Source organism: Castor canadensis, chromosome 10 (assembly GCF_047511655.1).
Source record: "Castor canadensis chromosome 10, mCasCan1.hap1v2, whole genome shotgun sequence".
Lineage (NCBI taxonomy): Eukaryota > Metazoa > Chordata > Mammalia > Rodentia > Castoridae > Castor > Castor canadensis.
The window spans coordinates 89,903,828-89,920,500 of record NC_133395.1 but is presented as its reverse complement, the minus strand read 5'-3'; the positions used below and the strand labels follow the sequence as shown (position 1 = coordinate 89,920,500).

At 67.8% G+C, this 16,673-nt stretch overlaps 8 non-coding genes across 8 annotated transcripts; all 8 read right to left on the bottom strand.

The window, feature by feature from the left end:
• Positions 1–525: 525 nt before the first annotated feature.
• LOC141412314 (5S ribosomal RNA) lies at positions 526–644 on the bottom strand. Its single transcript, XR_012437152.1, has one exon. It is a non-coding gene; the product is annotated as a 5S ribosomal RNA (ribosomal RNA).
• A 2,142-nt stretch (positions 645–2,786) lies between these two features.
• LOC141412313 (5S ribosomal RNA) lies at positions 2,787–2,905 on the bottom strand. Its single transcript, XR_012437151.1, has one exon. It is a non-coding gene; the product is annotated as a 5S ribosomal RNA (ribosomal RNA).
• A 2,154-nt stretch (positions 2,906–5,059) lies between these two features.
• Positions 5,060–5,178, bottom strand: LOC141412312 (5S ribosomal RNA). Its single transcript, XR_012437150.1, has one exon. It is a non-coding gene; the product is annotated as a 5S ribosomal RNA (ribosomal RNA).
• Positions 5,179–7,322: 2,144 nt separating this feature from the next.
• Positions 7,323–7,441, bottom strand: LOC141412311 (5S ribosomal RNA). The gene has a single exon (XR_012437149.1). It is a non-coding gene; the product is annotated as a 5S ribosomal RNA (ribosomal RNA).
• A 2,154-nt stretch (positions 7,442–9,595) lies between these two features.
• On the bottom strand, positions 9,596–9,714 carry LOC141412759 (5S ribosomal RNA). Its single transcript, XR_012437601.1, has one exon. It is a non-coding gene; the product is annotated as a 5S ribosomal RNA (ribosomal RNA).
• Positions 9,715–11,856: 2,142 nt separating this feature from the next.
• Positions 11,857–11,975, bottom strand: LOC141412310 (5S ribosomal RNA). The gene has a single exon (XR_012437148.1). It is a non-coding gene; the product is annotated as a 5S ribosomal RNA (ribosomal RNA).
• Positions 11,976–14,115: 2,140 nt separating this feature from the next.
• Positions 14,116–14,234, bottom strand: LOC141412309 (5S ribosomal RNA). Its single transcript, XR_012437147.1, has one exon. It is a non-coding gene; the product is annotated as a 5S ribosomal RNA (ribosomal RNA).
• A 2,146-nt stretch (positions 14,235–16,380) lies between these two features.
• On the bottom strand, positions 16,381–16,499 carry LOC141412308 (5S ribosomal RNA). The gene has a single exon (XR_012437146.1). It is a non-coding gene; the product is annotated as a 5S ribosomal RNA (ribosomal RNA).
• Between the last annotated feature and the right edge of the window lie 174 nt (positions 16,500–16,673).

Genomic DNA, 16,673 nt, shown 5'->3' with positions numbered 1-16,673 from the left:
GCGGGATCCCACGTAGAGGTCGCGCGCTGGCTGCCCTGTCTTGGGTTGAGCGACGGAGCGCGACGTGGAGCAGCACCCGACTGAGGCTCCCTGCTTCTCTGTCCCCTGGCATCTTGCCCTGGACCCAGTGCACCACCTTGTGGCGAGCCCAGGTGTGGCGCGTCCCGCTGTGGGGCCCGCTGGGGTGCAGGACCCACTTTCTCATGGCTTCCGCACGTCCCTCCCCGCCCGCCTGGAGGGCAGTTGGGGAGCGGTCCCCAACGTGGCCTGGGACCAACCTCGCTGGTGACCCGTGTCGCGGGCGCGCGCCACAGGAGAGTGTGGGGAGGGGAGAGGATTCGGGGACGTAGCTGTGAGGATTCGGTGTGCGTGGGTCTGGCGGGTGGCCCGGACGGGGTCGGGGTCGTGGTCACGGTGGGTCGTTGTGGTGGTGGTGGTGGTGGTGGTGCTGGGGTTGGTGGTGGTGGGGGGGGTGGTGGCGAAGTCCCCGAAGACAAAAGGAGCAGCGAGGGAGGGAGGAGCAAAAGCCTACAGCACCCGGTATTCCCAGGCGGTCTCCCATCCAAGTACTAACCAGGCCCGACCCTGCTTAGCTTCCGAGATCAGACGAGATCGGGCGCGTTCAGGGTGGTATGGCCGTAGACGCTAGCCGCCGCCTCCGGGAGCCCCAAGAGCCTGCCGAGGGCCCCGGCGTGCGTCTCCACGCTGCTCTCCTGGCACGGCTGGGAGTCCGGGTGGGGGCTGGCAGCCCGGGGCCAGCGGCCAGAGGCCCCGCGCGCCTGCTCGGGCAGCCGGTCTCGCCCAGGTGGCCGCTGGGTGGCTTTCTTCCCGAGGTGTCCTGCTGCCAGGACGAGGGTCAAGTTTTCTCGGGGGAAAATTTCTCAGTGCTCTCGGGCGCTTGTTCTTCTGGGAATGTCCACTGCTGTGGCCAAGGCGGGGGACGCACAGCTCGGGCCAGGGCAAGCAGCCGCCCTCCTCCGTCGCCTCCTGGAGCCGTATCCTTGGGTGGGTGCGTGGCTCCCAGCGGAGGTCTCGGGGACCCTTCCGGTCCTCTTCGTCCGGAAAGCGCCACTGCCCCTCCAGCCCATCAGGAAAACGGCAGCCGCGCCCTTCGCCGACCCGCTCCGCCCTCCTCCACACTCAGGGCCTGGGGCTGCGGTGCTGAATCGTGAGGCTTTCCAGCCCAGGACTTCACCTCTGGCCCCTTTCACACCCGGGATCTTGGGAAGAAGAAACAAAACCAAACACAGCCAAAGCCATCTCCTCCGACCCGGGGCCCCTCCACATCCCTTCCGATCCCGGGTTCCTGCCGGCCTCCCGGGGCGTTTCTCCCAGGCAGGCCTTGGCGGCCACTACACGGGGCTGAGCACTCGAGTCCTCGGGCGTCACGGGGCCCGCGGCCACGCCAAGCACGCACGACTCCCGGGTCTCGTCTGCTCCTGGGTGCCCTGGGCCTCTTCCCTGTGCCGCTGCTGGGTCTTGTGCCCCTGCTTGGCCTCCTTCAGACCCGGCCCCGTGCTACGCGGCCACGTGCTACAGGATCGTGCCAGCAGAACTGGCCCTGGCTGAGCCCCGTACCCACCCTCCTGCCATCCCTGGCCCTGCTAGCAAATGGCAGAGATCCTCTGGCCTCCGAGCCCAGACAAAAATCCTGATGCAGTTGGCCGAGGGGCCGCAAACCAAGGCTTCGCTTGTTCCCGCTCAGGCCCCAGCCATACCCTCTTGTCCTTCGGCTGCTCGTGTGTGGGGTGGGGGAGAGGAGGGTGCGTCCCCGTGCGTGCGTGCGTGGTCTGGGTGTCTCTGCGTGGTGTGTGTGTGTGTGTGTGTGTGTGTGTTAGATGCCGTGCCTGGTGTAGGTGGGGAAGAGCAAGCCCTCACGCACAGAGCCCCATCACACACTGGGGCCGGGCCGAGGGGGTCAATCTGCTCGGCCTGATTGCGTTGGGCATACATTGCAGAAGGTGGGTTTTCCAAGGCGGAGCAGAGGGTCCCGGCACCTGAGGTTGTCCACGGGGAGAATGTCTGTTCCACGGGGGCAAGCGGTCCCTTCCGTCGTGCCCAAGCCCATGTGACCCCGAAGGCCAGGTGGCCCCGGTCCTTGAGCTGACTGAGGAGTGCTTTGAGACCCGGAGGGTGGCACAGGCGACTGGGCGCCAGCGGCGGCCCTCCCTCCCTTTGAGCGGGACGGGGAGCTGCCGCTGGCATCCGGAGCTCTGGCGGCCTGCGCCCTCTGTCCCTGTGACCGCAGGCTCTGCCGTGGGAGGCGGGATCCCACGTAGAGGTCGCGCGCTGGCTGCCCTGTCTTGGGTTGAGCGACGGAGCGCGACGTGGAGCAGCACCCGACTGAGGCTCCCTGCTTCTCTGTCCCCTGGCGTCTTGCCCTGGACCCAGTGCACCACCTTGTGGCGAGCCCAGGTGTGGCGCGTCCCGCTGTGGGGCCCGCTGGGGTGCAGGACCCACTTTCTCATGGCTTCCGCACGTCCCTCCCCGCCCGCCTGGAGGGCAGTTGGGGAGCGGTCCCCAACGTGGCCTGGGACCAACCTCGCTGGTGACCCGTGTCGCGGGCGCGCGCCCCAGGAGAGTGTGGGGAGGGGAGAGGATTCGGGGACGTAGCTGTGAGGATTCGGTGTGCGTGGGTCTGGCGGGTGGCCCGGACGGGGTCGGGGTCGTGGTCACGGTGGGTCGTTGTGGTGGTGGTGGTGGTGGTGCTGGGGGTGGTGGTGGTGGGGGGGGGTGGTGGCGAAGTCCCCGAAGACAAAAGGAGCAGCGAGGGAGGGAGGAGCAAAAGCCTACAGCACCCGGTATTCCCAGGCGGTCTCCCATCCAAGTACTAACCAGGCCCGACCCTGCTTAGCTTCCGAGATCAGACGAGATCGGGCGCGTTCAGGGTGGTATGGCCGTAGACGCTAGCCGCCGCCTCCGGGAGCCCCAAGAGCCTGCCGAGGGCCCCGGCGTGCGTCTCCACGCTGCTCTCCTGGCACGGCTGGGAGTCCGGGTGGGGGCTGGCAGCCCGGGGCCAGCGGCCAGAGGCCCCGCGCGCCTGCTCGGGCAGCCGGTCTCGCCCAGGTGGCCGCTGGGTGGCTTTCTTCCCGAGGTGTCCTGCTGCCAGGACGAGGGTCAAGTTTTCTCGGGGGAAAATTTCTCAGTGCTCTCGGGCGCTTGTTCTTCTGGGAATGTCCACTGCTGTGGCCAAGGCGGGGGACGCACAGCTCGGGCCAGGGCAAGCAGCCGCCCTCCTCCGTCGCCTCCTGGAGCCGTATCCTTGGGTGGGTGCGTGGCTCCCAGCGGAGGTCTCGGGGACCCTTCCGGTCCTCTTCGTCCGGAAAGCGCCACTGCCCCTCCAGCCCATCAGGAAAACGGCAGCCGCGCCCTTCGCCGACCCGCTCCGCCCTGCTCCACACTCAGGGCCTGGGGCTGCGGGGCTGAATCGTGAGGCTTTCCAGCCCAGGACTTCACCTCTGGCCCCTTTCACACCCGGGATCTTGGGAAGAAGAAACAAAACCAAACACAGCCAAAGCCATCTCCTCCGACCCGGGGCCCCTCCACATCCCTTCCGATCCCGGGTTCCTGCCGGCCTCCCGGGGCGTTTCTCCCAGGCAGGCCTTCGCGGCCACTACACGGGGCTGAGCACTCGAGTCCTCGGGCGTCACGGGGCCCGCGGCCACGCCAAGCACGCACGACTCCCGGGTCTCGTCTGCTCCTGGGTGCCCTGGGCCTCTTCCCTGTGCCGCTGCTGGGTCTTGTGCCCCTGCTTGGCCTCCTTCAGACCCGGCCCCGTGCTACGCGGCCACGTGCTACAGGATCGTGCCAGCAGAACTGGCCCTGGCTGAGCCCCGTACCCACCCTCCTGCCATCCCTGGCCCTGCTAGCAAATGGCAGAGATCCTCTGGCCTCCGAGCCCAGACAAAAATCCTGATGCAGTTGGCCGAGGGGCCGCAAACCAAGGCTTCGCTTGTTCCGGCTCAGGCCCCAGCCATACCCTCTTGTCCTTCGGCTGCACGTGTGTGGGGTGGGGGAGAGGAGGGTGCGTCCCCGTGCGTGCGTGCGTGGTCTGGGTGTCTCTGCGTGGTGTGTGTGTGTGTGTGTGTGTGTGTGTGTGTGTGTGTTAGATGCCGTGCCTGGTGTAGGTGGGGAAGAGCAAGCCCTCACGCACAGAGCCCCATCACACACTGGGGCCGGGCCGAGGGGGTCAATCTGCTCGGCCTGATTGCGTTGGGCATACATTGCAGAAGGTGGGTTTTCCAAGGCGGAGCAGAGGGTCCCGGCACCTGAGGTTGTCCACGGGGAGAATGTCTGTTCCACGGGGGCAAGCGGTCCCTTCCGTCGTGCCCAAGCCCATGTGACCCCGAAGGCCAGGTGGCCCCGGTCCTTGAGCTGACTGAGGAGTGCTTTGAGACCCGGAGGGTGGCACAGGCGACTGGGCGCCAGCGGCGGCCCTCCCTCCCTTTGAGCGGGACGGGGAGCTGCCGCTGGCATCCGGAGCTCTGGCGGCCTGCGCCCTCTGTCCCTGTGACCGCAGGCTCTGCCGTGGGAGGCGGGATCCCACGTAGAGGTCGCGCGCTGGCTGCCCTGTCTTGGGTTGAGCGACGGAGCGCGACGTGGAGCAGCACCCGACTGAGGCTCCCTGCTTCTCTGTCCCCTGGCGTCTTGCCCTGGACCCAGTGCACCACCTTGTGGCGAGCCCAGGTGTGGCGCGTCCCGCTGTGGGGCCCGCTGGGGTGCAGGACCCACTTTCTCATGGCTTCCGCACGTCCCTCCCCGACCGCCTGGAGGGCAGTTGGGGAGCGGTCCCCAACGTGGCCTGGGACCAACCTCGCTGGTGACCCGTGTCGCGGGCGCGCGCCACAGGAGAGTGTGGGGAGGGGAGAGGATTCGGGGACGTAGCTGTGAGGATTCGGTGTGCGTGGGTCTGGCGGGTGGCCCGGACGGGGTCGGGGTCGTGGTCACGGTGGGTCGTTGTGGTGGTGGTGGTGGTGGTGGTGCTGGGGTTGGTGGTGGTGGGGGGGGTGGTGGCGAAGTCCCCGAAGACAAAAGGAGCAGCGAGGGAGGGAGGAGCAAAAGCCTACAGCACCCGGTATTCCCAGGCGGTCTCCCATCCAAGTACTAACCAGGCCCGACCCTGCTTAGCTTCCGAGATCAGACGAGATCGGGCGCGTTCAGGGTGGTATGGCCGTAGACGCTAGCCGCCGCCTCCGGGAGCCCCAAGAGCCTGCCGAGGGCCCCGGCGTGCGTCTCCACGCTGCTCTCCTGGCAAGGCTGGGAGTCCGGGTGGGGGCTGGCAGCCCGGGGCCAGCGGCCAGAGGCCCCGCGCGCCTGCTCGGGCAGCCAGTCTCGCCCAGGTGGCCGCTGGGTGGCTTTCTTCCCGAGGTGTCCTGCTGCCAGGACGAGGGTCAAGTTTTCTCGGGGGAAAATTTCTCAGTGCTCTCGGGCGCTTGTTCTTCTGGGAATGTCCACTGCTGTGGCCAAGGCGGGGGACGCACAGCTCGGGCCAGGGCAAGCAGCCGCCCTCCTCCGTCGCCTCCTGGAGCCGTATCCTTGGGTGGGTGCGTGGCTCCCAGCGGAGGTCTCGGGGACCCTTCCGGTCCTCTTCGTCCGGAAAGCGCCACTGCCCCTCCAGCCCATCAGGAAAACGGCAGCCGCGCCCTTCGCCGACCCGCTCCGCCCTCCTCCACACTCAGGGCCTGGGGCTGCGGGGCTGAATCGTGAGGCTTTCCAGCCCAGGACTTCACCTCTGGCCCCTTTCACACCCGGGATCTTGGGAAGAAGAAACAAAACCAAACACAGCCAAAGCCATCTCCTCCGACCCGGGGCCCCTCCACATCCCTTCCGATCCCAGGTTCCTGCCGGCCTCCCGGGGCGTTTCTCCCAGGCAGGCCTTCGCGGCCACTACACGGGGCTGAGCACTCGAGTCCTCGGGCGTCACGGGGCCCGCGGCCACGCCAAGCACGCACGACTCCCGGGTCTCGTCTGCTCCTGGGTGCCCTGGGCCTCTTCCCTGTGCCGCTGCTGGGTCTTGTGCCCCTGCTTGGCCTCCTTCAGACCCGGCCCCGTGCTACGCGGCCACGTGCTACAGGATCGTGCCAGCAGAACTGGCCCTGGCTGAGCCCCGTACCCACCCTCCTGCCATCCCTGGCCCTGCTAGCAAATGGCAGAGATCCTCTGGCCTCCGAGCCCAGACAAAAATCCTGATGCAGTTGGCCGAGGGGCCGCAAACCAAGGCTTCGCTTGTTCCCGCTCAGGCCCCAGCCATACCCTCTTGTCCTTCGGCTGCTCGTGTGTGGGGTGGGGGAGAGGAGGGTGCGTCCCCGTGCGTGCGTGCGTGGTCTGGGTGTCTCTGCGTGGTGTGTGTGTGTGTGTGTGTGTGTGTGTTAGATGCCGTGCCTGGTGTAGGTGGGGAAGAGCAAGCCCTCACGCACAGAGCCCCATCACACACTGGGGCCGGGCCGAGGGGGTCAATCTGCTCGGCCTGATTGCGTTGGGCATACATTGCAGAAGGTGGGTTTTCCAAGGCGGAGCAGAGGGTCCCGGCACCTGAGGTTGTCCACGGGGAGAATGTCTGTTCCACGGGGGCAAGCGGTCCCTTCCGTCGTGCCCAAGCCCATGTGACCCCGAAGGCCAGGTGGCCCCGGTCCTTGAGCTGACTGAGGAGTGCTTTGAGACCCGGAGGGTGGCACAGGCGACTGGGCGCCAGCGGCAGCCCTCCCTCCCTTTGAGCGGGACGGGGAGCTGCCGCTGGCATCCGGAGCTCTGGCGGCCTGCGCCCTCTGTCCCTGTGACCGCAGGCTCTGCCGTGGGAGGCGGGATCCCACGTAGAGGTCGCGCGCTGGCTGCCCTGTCTTGGGTTGAGCGACGGAGCGCGACGTGGAGCAGCACCCGACTGAGGCTCCCTGCTTCTCTGTCCCCTGGCGTCTTGCCCTGGACCCAGTGCACCACCTTGTGGCGAGCCCAGGTGTGGCGCGTCCCGCTGTGGGGCCCGCTGGGGTGCAGGACCCACTTTCTCATGGCTTCCGAACGTCCCTCCCCGCCCGCCTGGAGGGCAGTTGGGGAGCGGTCCCCAACGTGGCCTGGGACCAACCTCGCTGGTGACCCGTGTCGCGGGCGCGCGCCACAGGAGAGTGTGGGGAGGGGAGAGGATTCGGGGACGTAGCTGTGAGGATTCGGTGTGCGTGGGTCTGGCGGGTGGCCCGGACGGGGTCGGGGTCGTGGTCACGGTGGGTCGTTGTGGTGGTGGTGGTGGTGGTGGTGCTGGGGTTGGTGGTGGTGGGGGGGGTGGTGGCGAAGTCCCCGAAGACAAAAGGAGCAGCGAGGGAGGGAGGAGCAAAAGCCTACAGCACCCGGTATTCCCAGGCGGTCTCCCATCCAAGTACTAACCAGGCCCGACCCTGCTTAGCTTCCGAGATCAGACGAGATCGGGCGCGTTCAGGGTGGTATGGCCGTAGACGCTAGCCGCCGCCTCCGGGAGCCCCAAGAGCCTGCCGAGGGCCCCGGCGTGCGTCTCCACGCTGCTCTCCTGGCACGGCTGGGAGTCCGGGTGGGGGCTGGCAGCCCGGGGCCAGCGGCCAGAGGCCCCGCGCGCCTGCTCGGGCAGCCGGTCTCGCCCAGGTGGCCGCTGGGTGGCTTTCTTCCCGAGGTGTCCTGCTGCCAGGACGAGGGTCAAGTTTTCTCGGGGGAAAATTTCTCAGTGCTCTCGGGCGCTTGTTCTTCTGGGAATGTCCACTGCTGTGGCCAAGGCGGGGGACGCACAGCTCGGGCCAGGGCAAGCAGCCGCCCTCCTCCGTCGCCTCCTGGAGCCGTATCCTTGGGTGGGTGCGTGGCTCCCAGCGGAGGTCTCGGGGACCCTTCCGGTCCTCTTCGTCCGGAAAGCGCCACTGCCCCTCCAGCCCATCAGGAAAACGGCAGCCGCGCCCTTCGCCGACCCGCTCCGCCCTCCTCCACACTCAGGGCCTGGGGCTGCGGGGCTGAATCGTGAGGCTTTCCAGCCCAGGACTTCACCTCTGGCCCCTTTCACACCCGGGATCTTGGGAAGAAGAAACAAAACCAAACACAGCCAAAGCCATCTCCTCTGACCCGGGGCCCCTCCACATCCCTTCCGATCCCGGGTTCCTGCCGGCCTCCCGGGGCGTTTCTCCCAGGCAGGCCTTCGCGGCCACTACACGGGGCTGAGCACTCGAGTCCTCGGGCGTCACGGGGCCCGCGGCCACGCCAAGCACGCACGACTCCCGGGTCTCGTCTGCTCCTGGGTGCCCTGGGCCTCTTCCCTGTGCCGCTGCTGGGTCTTGTGCCCCTGCTTGGCCTCCTTCAGACCCGGCCCCGTGCTACGCGGCCACGTGCTACAGGATCGTGCCAGCAGAACTGGCCCTGGCTGAGCCCCGTACCCACCCTCCTGCCATCCCTGGCCCTGCTAGCAAATGGCAGAGATCCTCTGGCCTCCGAGCCCAGACAAAAATCCTGATGCAGTTGGCCGAGGGGCCGCAAACCAAGGCTTCGCTTGTTCCCGCTCAGGCCCCAGCCATACCCTCTTGTCCTTCGGCTGCACGTGTGTGGGGTGGGGGAGAGGAGGGTGCGTCCCCGTGCGTGCGTGCGTGGTCTGGGTGTCTCTGCGTGGTGTGTGTGTGTGTGTGTGTGTGTGTGTGTGTGTGTGTTAGATGCCGTGCCTGGTGTAGGTGGGGAAGAGCAAGCCCTCACGCACAGAGCCCCATCACACACTGGGGCCGGGCCGAGGGGGTCAATCTGCTCGGCCTGATTGCGTTGGGCATACATTGCAGAAGGTGGGTTTTCCAAGGCGGAGCAGAGGGTCCCGGCACCTGAGGTTGTCCACGGGGAGAATGTCTGTTCCACGGGGGCAAGCGGTCCCTTCCATCGTGCCCAAGCCCATGTGACCCCGAAGGCCAGGTGGCCCCGGTCCTTGAGCTGACTGAGGAGTGCTTTGAGACCCGGAGGGTGGCACAGGCGACTGGGCGCCAGCGGCAGCCCTCCCTCCCTTTGAGCGGGACGGGGAGCTGCCGCTGGCATCCGGAGCTCTGGCGGCCTGCGCCCTCTGTCCCTGTGACCGCAGGCTCTGCCGTGGGAGGCGGGATCCCACGTAGAGGTCGCGCGCTGGCTACCCTGTCTTGGGTTGAGCGACGGAGCGCGACGTGGAGCAGCACCCGACTGAGGCTCCCTGCTTCTCTGTCCCCTGGCGTCTTGCCCTGGACCCAGTGCACCACCTTGTGGCGAGCCCAGGTGTGGCGCGTCCCGCTGTGGGGCCCGCTGGGGTGCAGGACCCACTTTCTCATGGCTTCCGCACGTCCCTCCCCGCCCGCCTGGAGGGCAGTTGGGGAGCGGTACCCAACGTGGCCTGGGACCAACCTCGCTGGTGACCCGTGTCGCGGGCGCGCGCCCCAGGAGAGTGTGGGGAGGGGAGAGGATTCGGGGACGTAGCTGTGAGGATTCGGTGTGCGTGGGTCTGGCGGGTGGCCCGGACGGGGTCGGGGTCGTGGTCACGGTGGGTCGTTGTGGTGGTGGTGGTGGTGGTGCTGGGGGTGGTGGTGGTGGTGGGGGGGGTGGTGGCGAAGTCCCCGAAGACAAAAGGAGCAGCGAGGGAGGGAGGAGCAAAAGCCTACAGCACCCGGTATTCCCAGGCGGTCTCCCATCCAAGTACTAACCAGGCCCGACCCTGCTTAGCTTCCGAGATCAGACGAGATTGGGCGCGTTCAGGGTGGTATGGCCGTAGACGCTAGCCGCCGCCTCCGGGAGCCCCAAGAGCCTGCCGAGGGCCCCGGCGTGCGTCTCCACGCTGCTCTCCTGGCACGGCTGGGAGTCCGGGTGGGGGCTGGCAGCCCGGGGCCAGCGGCCAGAGGCCCCGCGCGCCTGCTCGGGCAGCCGGTCTCGCCCAGGTGGCCGCTGGGTGGCTTTCTTCCCGAGGTGTCCTGCTGCCAGGACGAGGGTCAAGTTTTCTCGGGGGAAAATTTCTCAGTGCTCTCGGGCGCTTGTTCTTCTGGGAATGTCCACTGCTGTGGCCAAGGCGGGGGACGCACAGCTCGGGCCAGGGCAAGCAGCCGCCCTCCTCCGTCGCCTCCTGGAGCCGTATCCTTGGGTGGGTGCGTGGCTCCCAGCGGAGGTCTCGGGGACCCTTCCGGTCCTCTTCGTCCGGAAAGCGCCACTGCCCCTCCAGCCCATCAGGAAAACGGCAGCCGCGCCCTTCGCCGACCCGCTCCGCCCTCCTCCACACTCAGGGCCTGGGGCTGCGGGGCTGAATCGTGAGGCTTTCCAGCCCAGGACTTCACCTCTGGCCCCTTTCACACCCGGGATCTTGGGAAGAAGAAACAAAACCAAACACAGCCAAAGCCATCTCCTCCGACCCGGGGCCCCTCCACATCCCTTCCGATCCCGGGTTCCTTCCGGCCTCCCGGGGCGTTTCTCCCAGGCAGGCCTTCGCGGCCACTACACGGGGCTGAGCACTCGAGTCCTCGGGCGTCACGGGGCCCGCGGCCACGCCAAGCACGCACGACTCCCGGGTCTCGTCTGCTCCTGGGTGCCCTGGGCCTCTTCCCTGTGCCGCTGCTGGGTCTTGTGCCCCTGCTTGGCCTCCTTCAGACCCGGCCCCGTGCTACGGGGCCACGTGCTACAGGATCGTGCCAGCAGAACTGGCCCTGGCTGAGCCCCGTACCCACCCTCCTGCCATCCCTGGCCCTGCTAGCAAATGGCAGAGATCCTCTGGCCTCCGAGCCCAGACAAAAATCCTGATGCAGTTGGCCGAGGGTCCGCAAACCAAGGCTTCGCTTGTTCCCGCTCAGGCCCCAGCCATACCCTCTTGTCCTTCGGCTGCTCGTGTGTGGGGTGGGGGAGAGGAGGGTGCGTCCCCGTGCGTGCGTGCGTGGTCTGGGTGTCTCTGCGTGGTGTGTGTGTGTGTGTGTGTGTGTGTTAGATGCCGTGCCTGGTGTAGGTGGGGAAGAGCAAGCCCTCACGCACAGAGCCCCATCACACACTGGGGCCGGGCCGAGGGGGTCAATCTGCTCGGCCTGATTGCGTTGGGCATACATTGCAGAAGGTGGGTTTTCCAAGGCGGAGCAGAGGGTCCCGGCACCTGAGGTTGTCCACGGGGAGAATGTCTGTTCCACGGGGGCAAGCGGTCCCTTCCGTCGTGCCCAAGCCCATGTGACCCCGAAGGCCAGGTGGCCCCGGTCCTTGAGCTGACTGAGGAGTGCTTTGAGACCCGGAGGGTGGCACAGGCGACTGGGCGCCAGCGGCGGCCCTCCCTCCCTTTGAGCGGGACGGGGAGCTGCCGCTGGCATCCGGAGCTCTGGCGGCCTGCGCCCTCTGTCCCTGTGACCGCAGGCTCTGCCGTGGGAGGCGGGATCCCACGTAGAGGTCGCGCGCTGGCTGCCCTGTCTTGGGTTGAGCGACGGAGCGCGACGTGGAGCAGCACCCGACTGAGGCTCCCTGCTTCTCTGTCCCCTGGCGTCTTGCCCTGGACCCAGTGCACCACCTTGTGGCGAGCCCAGGTGTGGCGCGTCCCGCTGTGGGGCCCGCTGGGGTGCAGGACCCACTTTCTCATGGCTTCCGCAAGTCCCTCCCCGCCCGCCTGGAGGGCAGTTGGGGAGCGGTCCCCAACGTGGCCTGGGACCAACCTCGCTGGTGACCCGTGTCGCGGGCGCGCGCCCCAGGAGAGTGTGGGGAGGGGAGAGGATTCGGGGACGTAGCTGTGAGGATTCGGTGTGCGTGGGTCTGGCGGGTGGCCCGGACGGGGTCGGGGTCGTGGTCACGGTGGGTCGTTGTGGTGGTGGTGGTGGTGGTGCTGGGGGTGGTGGTGGTGGTGGGGGGGGTGGTGGCGAAGTCCCCGAAGACAAAAGGAGCAGCGAGGGAGGGAGGAGCAAAAGCCTACAGCACCCGGTATTCCCAGGCGGTCTCCCATCCAAGTACTAACCAGGCCCGACCCTGCTTAGCTTCCGAGATCAGACGAGATCGGGCGCGTTCAGGGTGGTATGGCCGTAGACGCTAGCCGCCGCCTCCGGGAGCCCCAAGAGCCTGCCGAGGGTGCCGGCGTGCGTCTCCACGCTGCTCTCCTGGCACGGCTGGGAGTCCGGGTGGGGGCTGGCTGCCCGGGGCCAGCGGCCAGAGGCCCCGCGCGCCTGCTCGGGCAGCCGGTCTCGCCCAGGTGGCCGCTGGGTGGCTTTCTTCCCGAGGTGTCCTGCTGCCAGGACGAGGGTCAAGTTTTCTCGGGGGAAAATTTCTCAGTGCTCTCGGGCGCTTGTTCTTCTGGGAATGTCCACTGCTGTGGCCAAGGCGGGGGACGCACAGCTCGGGCCAGGGCAAGCAGCCGCCCTCCTCCGTCGCCTCCTGGAGCCGTATCCTTGGGTGGGTGCGTGGCTCCCAGCGGAGGTCTCGGGGACCCTTCCGGTCCTCTTCGTCCGGAAAGCGCCACTGCCCCTCCAGCCCATCAGGAAAACGGCAGCCGCGCCCTTCGCCGACCCGCTCCGCCCTCCTCCACACTCAGGGCCTGGGGCTGCGGGGCTGAATCGTGAGGCTTTCCAGCCCAGGACTTCACCTCTGGCCCCTTTCACACCCGGGATCTTGGGAAGAAGAAACAAAACCAAACACAGCCAAAGCCATCTCCTCCGACCCGGGGCCCCTCCACATCCCTTCCGATCCCGGGTTCCTGCCGGCCTCCCGGGGCGTTTCTCCCAGGCAGGCCTTCGCGGCCACTACACGGGGCTGAGCACTCGAGTCCTCGGGCGTCACGGGGCCCGCGGCCACGCCAAGCACGCACGACTCCCGGGTCTCGTCTGCTCCTGGGTGCCCTGGGCCTCTTCCCTGTGCCGCTGCTGGGTCTTGTGCCCCTGCTTGGCCTCCTTCAGACCCGGCCCCGTGCTACGCGGCCACGTGCTACAGGATCGTGCCAGCAGAACTGGCCCTGGCTGAGCCCCGTACCCACCCTCCTGCCATCCCTGGCCCTGCTAGCAAATGGCAGAGATCCTCTGGCCTCCGAGCCCAGACAAAAATCCTGATGCAGTTGGCCGAGGGGCCGCAAACCAAGGCTTCGCTTGTTCCCGCTCAGGCCCCAGCCATACCCTCTTGTCCTTCGGCTGCTCGTGTGTGGGGTGGGGGAGAGGAGGGTGCGTCCCCGTGCGTGCGTGCGTGGTCTGGGTGTCTCTGCGTGGTGTGTGTGTGTGTGTGTGTGTGTTAGATGCCGTGCCTGGTGTAGGTGGGGAAGAGCAAGCCCTCACGCACAGAGCCCCATCACACACTGGGGCCGGGCCGACGGGGTCAATCTGCTCGGCCTGATTGCGTTGGGCATACATTGCAGAAGGTGGGTTTTCCAAGGCGGAGCAGAGGGTCCCGGCACCTGAGGTTGTCCACGGGGAGAATGTCTGTTCCACGGGGGCAAGCGGTCCCTTCCGTCGTGCCCAAGCCCATGTGACCCCGAAGGCCAGGTGGCCCCGGTCCTTGAGCTGACTGAGGAGTGCCTTGAGACCCGGAGGGTGGCACAGGCGACTGGGCGCCAGCGGCGGCCCTCCCTCCCTTTGAGCGGGACGGGGAGCTGCCGCTGGCATCCGGAGCTCTGGCGGCCTGCGCCCTCTGTCCCTGTGACCGCAGGCTCTGCCGTGGGAGGCGGGATCCCACGTAGAGGTCGCGCGCTGGCTGCCCTGTCTTGGGTTGAGCGACGGAGCGCGACGTGGAGCAGCACCCGACTGAGGCTCCCTGCTTCTCTGTCCCCTGGCGTCTTGCCCTGGACCCAGTGCACCACCTTGTGGCGAGCCCAGGTGTGGCGCGTCCCGCTGTGGGGCCCGCTGGGGTGCAGGACCCACTTTCTCATGGCTTCCGCACGTCCCTCCCCGCCCGCCTGGAGGGCAGTTGGGGAGCGGTCCCCAACGTGGCCTGGGACCAACCTCGCTGGTGACCCGTGTCGCGGGCGCGCGCCCCAGGAGAGTGTGGGGAGGGGAGAGGATTCGGGGACGTAGCTGTGAGGATTCGGTGTGCGTGGGTCTGGCAGGTGGCCCGGACGGGGTCGGGGTCGTGGTCACGGTGGGTCGTTGTGGTGGTGGTGGTGGTGGTGCTGGGGGTGGTGGTGGTGGTGGGGGGGGTGGTGGCGAAGTCCCCGAAGACAAAAGGAGCAGCGAGGGAGGGAGGAGCAAAAGCCTACAGCACCCGGTATTCCCAGGCGGTCTCCCATCCAAGTACTAACCAGGCCCGACCCTGCTTAGCTTCCGAGATCAGACGAGATCGGGCGCGTTCAGGGTGGTATGGCCGTAGACGCTAGCCGCCGCCTCCGGGAGCCCCAAGAGCCTGCCGAGGGCCCCGGCGTGCGTCTCCACGCTGCTCTCCTGGCACGGCTGGGAGTCCGGGTGGGGGCTGGCAGCCCGGGGCCAGCGGCCAGAGGCCCCGCGCGCCTGCTCGGGCAGCCGGTCTCGCCCAGGTGGCCGCTGGGTGGCTTTCTTCCCGAGGTGTCCTGCTGCCAGGACGAGGGTCAAGTTTTCTCGGGGGAAAATTTCTCAGTGCTCTCGGGCGCTTGTTCTTCTGGGAATGTCCACTGCTGTGGCCAAGGCGGGGGACGCACAGCTCGGGCCAGGGCAAGCAGCCGCCCTCCTCCGTCGCCTCCTGGAGCCGTATCCTTGGGTGGGTGCGTGGCTCCCAGCGGAGGTCTCGGGGACCCTTCCGGTCCTCTTCGTCCGGAAAGCGCCACTGCCCCTCCAGCCCATCAGGAAAACGGCAGCCGCGCCCTTCGCCGACCCGCTCCGCCCTCCTCCACACTCAGGGCCTGGGGCTGCGGGGCTGAATCGTGAGGCTTTCCAGCCCAGGACTTCACCTCTGGCCCCTTTCACACCCGGGATCTTGGGAAGAAGAAACAAAACCAAACACAGCCAAAGCCATCTCCTCCGACCCGGGGCCCCTCCACATCCCTTCCGATCCCGGGTTCCTGCCGGCCTCCCGGGGCGTTTCTCCCAGGCAGGCCTTGGCGGCCACTACACGGGGCTGAGCACTCGAGTCCTCGGGCGTCACGGGGCCCGCGGCCACGCCAAGCACGCACGACTCCCGGGTCTCGTCTGCTCCTGGGTGCCCTGGGCCTCTTCCCTGTGCCGCTGCTGGGTCTTGTGCCCCTGCTTGGCCTCCTTCAGACCCGGCCCCGTGCTACGCGGCCACGTGCTACAGGATCGTGCCAGCAGAACTGGCCCTGGCTGAGCCCCGTACCCACCCTCCTGCCATCCCTGGCCCTGCTAGCAAATGGCAGAGATCCTCTGGCCTCCGAGCCCAGACAAAAATCCTGATGCAGTTGGCCGAGGGGCCGCAAACCAAGGCTTCGCTTGTTCCCGCTCAGGCCCCAGCCATACCCTCTTGTCCTTGGGCTGCTCGTGTGTGGGGTGGGGGAGAGGAGGGTGCGTCCCCGTGCGTGCGTGCGTGGTCTGGGTGTCTCTGCGTGGTGTGTGTGTGTGTGTGTGTGTGTGTGTGTTAGATGCCGTGCCTGGTGTAGGTGGGGAAGAGCAAGCCCTCACGCACAGAGCCCCATCACACACTGGGGCCGGGCCGAGGGGGTCAATCTGCTCGGCCTGATTGCGTTGGGCATACATTGCAGAAGGTGGGTTTTCCAAGGCGGAGCAGAGGGTCCCGGCACCTGAGGTTGTCCACGGGGAGAATGTCTGTTCCACGGGGGCAAGCGGTCCCTTCCGTCGTGCCCAAGCCCATGTGACCCCGAAGGCCAGGTGGCCCCGGTCCTTGAGCTGACTGAGGAGTGCTTTGAGACCCGGAGGGTGGCACAGGCGACTGGGCGCCAGCGGCGGCCCTCCCTCCCTTTGAGCGGGACGGGGAGCTGCCGCTGGCATCCGGAGCTCTGGCGGCCTGCGCCCTCTGTCCCTGTGACCGCAGGCTCTGCCGTGGGAGGCGGGATCCCACGTAGAGGTCGCGCGCTGGCTGCCCTGTCTTGGGTTGAGCGACGGAGCGCGACGTGGAGCAGCACCCGACTGAGGCTCCCTGCTTCTCTGTCCCCTGGCGTCTTGCCCTGGACCCAGTGCACCACCTTGTGGCGAGCCCAGGTGTGGCGCGTCCCGCTGTGGGGCCCGCTGGGGTGCAGGACCCACTTTCTCATGGCTTCCGCACGTCCCTCCCCGCCCGCCTGGAGGGCAGTTGGGGAGCGGTCCCCAACGTGGCCTGGGACCAACCTCGCTGGTGACCCGTGTCGCGGGCGCGTGCCCCAGGAGAGTGTGGGGAGGGGAGAGGATTCGGAGACGTAGCTGTGAGGATTCGGTGTGCGTGGGTCTGGCGGGTGGCCCGGACGGGGTCGGGGTCGTGGTCACGGTGGGTCGTTGTGGTGGTGGTGGTGGTGGTGCTGGGGGTGGTGTTGGTGGTGGGGGGGGTGGTGGCGAAGTCCCCGAAGACAAAAGGAGCAGCGAGGGAGGGAGGAGCAAAAGCCTACAGCACCCGGTATTCCCAGGCGGTCTCCCATCCAAGTACTAACCAGGCCCGACCCTGCTTAGCTTCCGAGATCAGACGAGATCGGGCGCGTTCAGGGTGGTATGGCCGTAGACGCTAGCCGCCGCCTCCGGGAGCCCCAAGAGCCTGCCGAGGGCCCCGGCGTGCGTCTCCACGCTGCTCTCCTGTCACGGCTGGGAGTCCGGGTGGGGGCTGGCAGCCCGGGGCCAGCGGCCAGAGGCCCCGCGCGCCTGCTCGGGCAGCCGGTCTCGCCCAGGTGGCCGCTGGGT